We start from the raw sequence: 8,919 nt of genomic DNA on the forward strand, positions 1-8,919 counted from the left end.
TGATATGTTGTTCCATGTGGGCTTTGTTGCTTCTGAGCTAGATGGCCGCTTGTTTACCTTCAAGCTTTTAAGACCCCAGACGCTATATCATTTGATAGCCGGTATTTTTAATGCCCTTTTGCTTTCTTCATGCATGATGGTGTTAATATCCTCCCACACCTCATCAGTTTTTCTGTCATTAGTGTTCAATGCTTCAAATTTGTTCCTGAGATATTTTCAAAATTCAGGTGGGATAGACTTGAGGTCATATTTTGGTTCTTGCAGTCTTGTTTTAATTTCCTCAGCTCTATTCTATACTTACACATGAGCAATTGATGCTCTGTTCCACACTCAGCCCCTGGCATGATCTTAGCTGCTGATACTGTATTTACCTTTTTCATTGTATTTTCCCACAGATGTAGCAATTTGAATTTCATGCATTGCATCTGGAGAAGTCCATGTGTATAATTGTCTTTTGTGTTAGTGAACAAAAAGTATTTTCTATGAACAAGTCATTGGTCTTGCAAAATTCTACCACGAGATCTCCTATTTTGTTTCTATCACCAAGTCGCTATTTTTCAACTACTGTTCCTTCTTTGTTTCCAACTTTTGCAATCCAATCACCAGTAATTATCAATGCATCTTGATTGCATGTTTGATCAATTTCTGACTGCAGTCATTCATAGAATTCTCCATTTTCTTCACTAGCTTTTGTGGTTGGTGCATAAATTTGAATAATAATTGTACTTATTGGATTTCCTTGATGATGGATATATATGATCCTATCACAAACAGCATTATACTTCATGACTGATTTTGCAATGTATCTTTTGACAACGAATGCCATGCCATTCCACTGGATCATATTATTCCTGGCTGAGTAAAACATATAATCTTCTGATTCAGAATGATCAATACCAGCCCATCTCAGCTCACTAATGCCTGGGATATCATCTTTATGTGTTCCATTCCATTTTTGATAACTTCTAATTTCCTAGATTCATACTTTGCATAGTCCAAGTCTCAATCATTGTTAGATTTTTGCAACTGTTTCTGGTTTCAATGAATCATGCCCTGTCAGAAAATGAAGATCCCAAAGGTTCCACTCCCACAGTTTTTCCCCACTCACATCACCATGGTCAACTCCACTGTGAGAAATCAGCTCCTTCTCGGTCATATTTCTACTGCTCACAAACCTGAAGAACCCATTGTCTGGCACTATCTCCTACAAAGTTTCGCTTCTATTCCTTAGCCTTTCAGGATCGGACAATGTTTTGAAGCTATGCATAAGGTTTCATTGGATGCTTCCTTTAAGTGAGAAGCTGACTTCTTCTTTGTTCTTCATCTGGAAGCTCTGCTGAAACCGGTTCACTTTGGGTGACCCTACTGGCATTTGCAATACAAGTGACATAGCTTCCAGCATCACAGCAACACACAAGCCACGAGAGTACAACAAGCTGATGGACATGTGGTGGAATTCTATGTAACAATACACAATTCTCAATGTAGAAAAAGACAAAATGTACCTCAAATTCTAAAGCCATTCTGTTTTCCTGGTTCAACTTTATGACAGAAATCCTATTTTGAGATACAACACATGAATCTGGTGGAAAAATATAATTTAAAGGGATAAAATGTTTTGACATATAGCACAGGGGGTCTACATGAGTTGGAATCAACTTTAGAGCAACACATATTTTTAAAGTCCACATAAAATTAAAAGTAGACACTTTTCTATCAGGTTAATGATTCATTCAATTGGTTATTTTATTCAAATTGCTATTTTACTTGACTGTGTACTCAAGGATTTTTTGTGTTGTTTTTTTCTTAATTTTGTTCCTTTTATATTCTTTGTCCCAGCTTAATGCCACTGTTTCTTGCTATGTTTTATGGCACTGATAAGATAGTGAATGTCAATATCAATATTTTACCCCTCGTGTTAACATATGCCTTATCTTTCAAATAGGGAATATTTGATGATATATCACCTTCCAAAATAATCAGAGTAAGAAAAGTCAGTAAAGTTGGTATTGTTCAGGAATCTCTTAGAAATTTTAGTAACATATAAAGTAGTAAATGACTAAATAATTATGGGAAGTTGTCACTGCATATATTTGATATTTTGTTTTACCCTTTTCTTATAACAAGAGAGTTCATTTAAGAATTCAAAAATATGTTTCTATGTTTTCATTCAAAGGGATTACATTTTTAAAAACACCTAGAGCGCTCCCCACTCCCATGGCCTATCATTTAGAAAAATGGCACTAAAATTTCTTTCTTCTAAAATGTTCATTTTATTTTAATAGTTAATATATTCATTTCATTTTTTTAACTAAAATAAAAAAGCTTACTATACTGTGAAAAGGCTCCCTGTCTTCCTCATCCCCTACCTTTCCCCTGTGGGGTACTATTTCCTTCATGTCTTATTTAAAATGTAGCATGTCAGGTTTCCCAACTTCAGTGTTTCATTGAACAAGAATTCCTGTAGATTTTTATCACTGCATCTCATTCTCTCTCAGGTATTTTTATGGTTGCCCGATATTCCATTGTGTGCATGTACTATAGTTTAATTAGCTACTTCTCCGTTCATATGTATGAGTTGTGTTCAATAGTTTATTATTATAAACAATATGATGGTGATAACCTTTGATATAAATCATTTTGATGTGTGCAGAGGAGTCACTAAGATACTTTCTCAGAATTCGATGGCTAGGTCAAAGGGTAAATACATTTGTAACTATCAAATAGTGCTGAAGTAACTCCATTGGGGTTATGTTAGTGTGCCCTTCAGTTGGCGATGTATGAGAGCCTTAGACTCAGAACATGATTCAAATTTTTTAATTGTTGCCAATCTCAGAAGTAAAACAACAACAACAACTGTTAGTAAGACATTTTCAGTCACAAACAAACTTTCTGCTTGAGTAGTGGAAAAGATCTAGCATTTCAAATGCCATCTGTGTCTCTGTCACATTGGGTCTTCGATTCCATGTCACAGAGTCATTGTTATCAGCTAAACTGTGCTAATAATGATGGCTTTCCCTAGTTATCCGATTGGCCCTTTCAAGGTGCAACTTGAGCTTCAATTTTTGTCTTCATTTCTTTCAGCTTGAGAAATGCTGAGCATGTTCTACCTTTTTGACCTTCTAACTACAGATCTTTATGCATTTCATTATAATACTCTATTTCATTTGCTTGAACTGTCCTTTAAAGTTTCATGTTCAGCTCTTTTACTAAATAATATCGTCCATTGGCTTTAGCTTGTCTATTACATTCAAGAGCAAGTTTCATAGTCTCGTATGACATTAATTTGGTATTTTCTTTCTTCCCTACGTTTTAAATGAACTTCTGCTTTCTTCGTGGATGGTGCTCCTGATATCATCCCACAGCACATCGGGTCTTCCCAGGTGATCAGTCACTGGCTCAGGTATTCACGTGTTCAGTGCATCGACTCTGCTCTGCAGGTGTTCTCTAAATTCAGGCGGCATGCACTCAAGGTCCTATATGAACTCTTCTGGAGTTATTTTCATTTCCTTCAGCTTCAACCTGCTTTGGCACCTAGCTTGGGCATTTCTTGGCCTTTTAGTATAAAATAATAAATAGATGGGATGACAAAAGTGCTTGACCTGAGCACAAATCAAGAGAAAGATACAGAAACATGGCATCAAATCTTAGCTCCGCCAGTAAATGAGGATGTGATGTTAGCCAGCCATTGCGTCACTAGCGATTCAATAGCCTCATACGGTAAGAGTATCAGGAAGCAGAATAATGGGAAGAAGAGAATCAACATTTTAATGACTCTTGTCACTGCTGCCGGGCAGTGTTTCATTCTGTTGTACATAGAGTCACTGTGAGTCAGAAACCAACTCGACAACAACGAACAACTAGCAACGTTTGACAAGGAGGGAAGGGTTGGAAAAAGATAACAATTTAAGGGGGCAAAAACGTGCCTAGTCAGTCCCACCAATGGGAAACACTGAACTAGATCACAGGGGCTTGAAATAAGTGTATTTTAAAGTCTATTTCAGTTCCAATATTGTGAGGTTTTCCATGGACTCAGGTTATGCTAAATCTAGTTACTATGGAGTCAAGTTGATTTTGGAAGTAAAAGGAGATTAGTATTTCTAAATAGTTTAATTCAAAGTCAGAGTATTGGATACCAATACTTTTATTATTGGGATCAGGAACATGTGTGTCCATAACAAGTTTTTGAATTTACAAGATAGTTTGTGTAAAATTATATATTCAATTTCTACCCATTGATATTCATTAAATAATCATACACTGATTGCTGAGTAACAATATGAAAGGGACAGATTTTTTTAGATGTCTTGTTATTTAGCATAATTTTATTTATAAACCACTTTGTTTATTTGTGCATCTTTGTTTGGAATAATACTTGAGAAATACACTGAAAAGTGACAGTGACCCCAAATTATGGTGAGTCGGCCATGAGGAACTGTGTTTATTGGTCAGGACTCTATGATTTATAGATTTCCAATAGCTGCTTTTCTCAAACCATAAGCTCACTGTCATTGAGTGGATTCAAACTCATAGCGGCACTACAGAACAGAGTAGTACTGTCCTTGTCTGCTTCTGTGACCATAACTCTTTAAGGAAGGAGAAAGCCTTGAGTGGTTGCTGGTTTCAAACCGCTGACCTATATATACCACCAGGGCTCCTTTTCCAGAAGTAGATGCCAGGCTTTTCCTGGAATCTTCCTCTCTACATCCATTCTACCTAGGCTGTAGAAGTCAAAGTCATTTCATTTTGTATTTACCTGGAGACATTTTTATAATTTTCTACGATGAGCATTTATTATATTTGAAAAAAATTGTGTAGAGTCAATAAAAATGCTTTGGGGTTAAAAATGATCAATGAAGTAGGGTGAGATTTCATTTCTAGATATTTTTTTCCCTATATTAGGCACAAACCTGAACATTTCCAGCAGGATCATCCTTTCCCCATTTTGAAATTTTGGTTTGAACACAAAATACAGAAAGTGAGAGATCTTGAAGGTGAAAAAACCTTTCAGTACACTGATTTGGTACATAAACGTAATTTTCAACTATTCTTTTTCATGCCTGTCACGATTTCCAACAGATGTAATAGGTCTTAGTTCCATTTCCTATTGTATGATAATGGTTATTTTCACAGACTGCTTTCCACAGTATCTTTCTAACTGATCTCTGGGCAATCCATCTCATATATAACCAAATTAATGTATTCCTAAAGCACCACTTTTGTTATGTAACTTTCTAGCTCCAAAATTGTCAATAGTTTCTCTAACGTACAGTCCTGATTTTTAAGCTTTTAAATAGTAGGACATCCCCACCACAAAGGAAACATTATGTGGAGTTCCCTTGTATGAAACACATGAAGTAGTATTTTAGAAGAACTTAAGATATAGTCGATCAGTAGGAACCACAGGTTATTTTGATACAAACACACACAGACACACACAAACAGAAGAATTAAGTCTTATCATTGATGCTGAAAGTCTTCGGCAACCAATATATTTCTGTATTTCATTTTGATTGTGCAGAACTGGGAAAATCTCAGTTTACAAAAATAGAAGAACGAATAGAAATAAATAGATATATTTAAAATAAATAGATAATATTAATAAACTTTTTATAATAGCTATGTTTTCAATGTCAATGAATCATAAATTGCATCAAAATTGTACCCCAAGGTCTGCAATGAAAGTTAATGGGTTGGTGGAAGCCACAGTGTTAAAATCTGTTACATCACACATTTGAGAGTGGGTGCCATTTTGCTTGTCTGTGTGCTTGTTTAACTAGAGAGCTTAAAATTGAGACAGATTTTTTTACATTTTTAAAATCAATTTTGTTCTACAAGCTTCTTTGGTGTCCTGGTTTTAGATAGCTTAGCATAGGGACTGGGGCATCCAGTACACATGCTCACAGGTTCAAGCTTCTGGCCAGCAAGGGGTGGTACACCTAGGTAGGTGTTACACCTGGATTGGCCCATCTGGGCCAGGCAAAGTCAATTCAGCCAATGGGGTTGACCAGGGTCCTCAACCACGCCTCCCCGCCGAGAAATTGAAAAGGCAGGATAGCGGAGCCCACAGAGGTACTTCCTCAAGCAGCTTCTAGTCAGGCTGCACGGGGGTGCTTGTATAAACATAAAACTTCTACCTTTCTTTAAACACTGAGATCACAATACAGGTTTCAGAGTGAATTATTTCTCGCGCGAAGCCAAGGACCGAGATCTATCTCTCCCACGAGAGATCTAACACTGGCAGAGTTCTCGCCAAGTATGAGTGAATTGGATCTTGTTTCCTTCTCCTCAATGTAAGCTACACAGGCTGCCAGGTGTCTGTTTCCTAAGAAAAAGAGGGTCTTTAATCTCCCTGAATGTCTGTTGAGGAGGGAAACCCTCCTCCTTGCCAAATGTCCGAGGGAATTGGTTTTGTTTCACACTTCTGTCACTTTGTGACGGCGCACATCTCAACGTGGCCTTGAACCTCTGGCAACATGACCTTGTGTCCAAAAGATCGTATATTTGCTTTGTTCCCTATTGCTTGTTTGGCCTTCAAATTCTCAAACCCTTGTAATCTTCTCCAGAATCAGCACTAGGTAAAAGCCTCTGCGATGGTTCCTTCAGCCTTCCATGTGCTTTGGTCCTTTTTTCTTGTCCCCTTTTCTGCCTGCTGCTTATAGGAAATCACAGAGACAAAGGACTTTTCACGTGTTCGTGATTCACTCTTAGCTTCTCAGAATCGATCCTTCTCGTGATTAAATCCATATGCCCAGATAACAAATGTGTTTTGTTATCATTTTAATGTTAAAAGTTATGTTTACTTTGTGTCCTAATAAAACTTCTTTTATTACTTACAATTTCAAAACGTACTGCTTTGGGGTGGGTAATTATTGTTCTCAATAAGGTATCTACTCTGAGAAACATTTTGAAACTAAAAAACCATTCAGCAAACACAGTAAACTCAAAATAGCCACAGCCCCGCTAAAGCTAACAGCACTACTAACACCATGAGAGTCGACTCCATGCTGCTTCAGAAAATCACTCTGTGTATACTCATTTAAAACAAACACACACTGCCATTGAGTCTACGTCGGCTCATAGCAACCCTGTAGGGCAGGGTAGAACTGCCTCTGTGAATTTCAAAGACTATAAATGTTTACGGAAGTGGAAAGCCCCATCATTCTCCTGGTGAACAGCTACCCTGTTTCGCTGAAAGTAAGACATCCCCCAAAATGAACACCTACTTACAGTTTTGCCTCTCGCTGAAATATAAGGCATCTCCCCCAAATAAGACCTACCTGAAAATAAGGCCCCCCCAGAAGCTACCATAACTCTCGACTGTAGCAGTGGGCGGCGCCATATAGCTCACTGTTGGCCACAGTGCAGCCGGAGCAGACACAAAGTGCAAGGTCTCTTTTAATAAAACAAAAAACAATAAATGTGTACCGTATTCTTTTTCATGGAAAAATAAGACATCCCCTGAAAAAAAGACCTAGCGCATCTTTGGGAACAAAAATTAACATAAGACACTGTCTTATTTTCGTGGAAACAGGGTAGCGGTTTCAAACTGCTGACCTTGCAGTTAGCAGCCTAAGGCCTATCCACTACGCCCAGGACTGTGCTGTGTAGACCTATGGGTGTGGGTAAATTGTAGTTTTGTAAATGGAGCTTGCCTAAAGGGTGTTGGTTCCCCATTGCTGTTCATAAGGGTTTCAGTGGCTAATCCTTCAGAAGGGGACAACCTATTCCTTCTTCCTAGTTTGTTCTTAGTCTGGATGCTCTGCTGACACCTGTTCACCATGGGTGTCCCTGCTGGTGTTTGAAATATCAGGGGCATAGCTTCCAGCATCACAGCCTGCAAGCCACCACAGGACAAGCCAGAATGCTCCTTCAAAATTAGGATGGTGAGACTTTGCCTCTCATAATTGAACAAGTCATCAGAAGAGACCAGGAAAAGAGCAGCATTCGCGGTAAAATAGAGAGGCAGTGAAGAAGGAACTCCCTCCACAAGATAGTGACATAGTAGCTGCAACAACAGGCCTAAACATAACAATTGTGAGGATGGTGCAAGACTTGGTTGTGTTTTGTCTGTTGCACATACAGTCACTATTAGTCAGAACTGACTTGATGACCTCTAACAACAGCATCCTTAATGGGCTTAGAAACTAAGATCTTAAAATATCAGTGAATCAAATCCCGAAATACATGTATATGCAAAATGATACACCATAAAGAGGTGGGGTTTATTTTAGGATGAGAAAAATAAACACAACACAGATGAAAAAATAAAATTACACAGTAAGATAGTGGGAATACTGTATTTTTATGCAAATAACGTGCACTGTCTTTTTCAAACCATGCAACTCTCACATGCATAAGTTACATAACAACAACAAGAAAGGGGGTTCTGGAATGGTGCCCCCAAACTACCACGTCCTTAGCCATCTTAGTGCGCTCCTTGCTTGAGTATGACGGGGATTAACCATGTAGGCATGGCTCTGCTGCTGTGAAGGAAATTACTGAGAAAATTTCCCTATCACCAGCCCCTTTATTTGTGTAACTAGTGACCAGTCACTTAAAAAACTTAAACTGTACAAGTCAACAATTCATGTATTTTGGATCATAGCTGGACTATACTCAGATGATTTCCTTTTCTCAACAGTATTTTAAATTCTCTACCATAGGCTAAACCAATGATACTATCAATGGGTAGTGGTTTCATGTCGGGTGCTAACCACAAGGTCAGCAGTCCAAATCACCAGGCAGCATCACAGGGGAAGGATGAAACTTTCTACTTGTGATAATTGGTTTTTTTGTGCCACCAAGGCACCCATAAAAAGTTATGGGTGGAGTTTAGCCTGTCATTCAGGTCTCAGCTGGATGATCTCCTTTAGAGGTGTGATCAAAATAAATGCCTCACCAGAGGCTGGCCTCTCT

This window comes from Echinops telfairi, unplaced genomic scaffold (assembly GCF_000313985.2).
Source record: "Echinops telfairi isolate 266 unplaced genomic scaffold, ASM31398v2 ScPeMD7_3533;HRSCAF=4204_0, whole genome shotgun sequence".
Classification (NCBI taxonomy): Eukaryota; Metazoa; Chordata; class Mammalia; order Afrosoricida; family Tenrecidae; genus Echinops; species Echinops telfairi.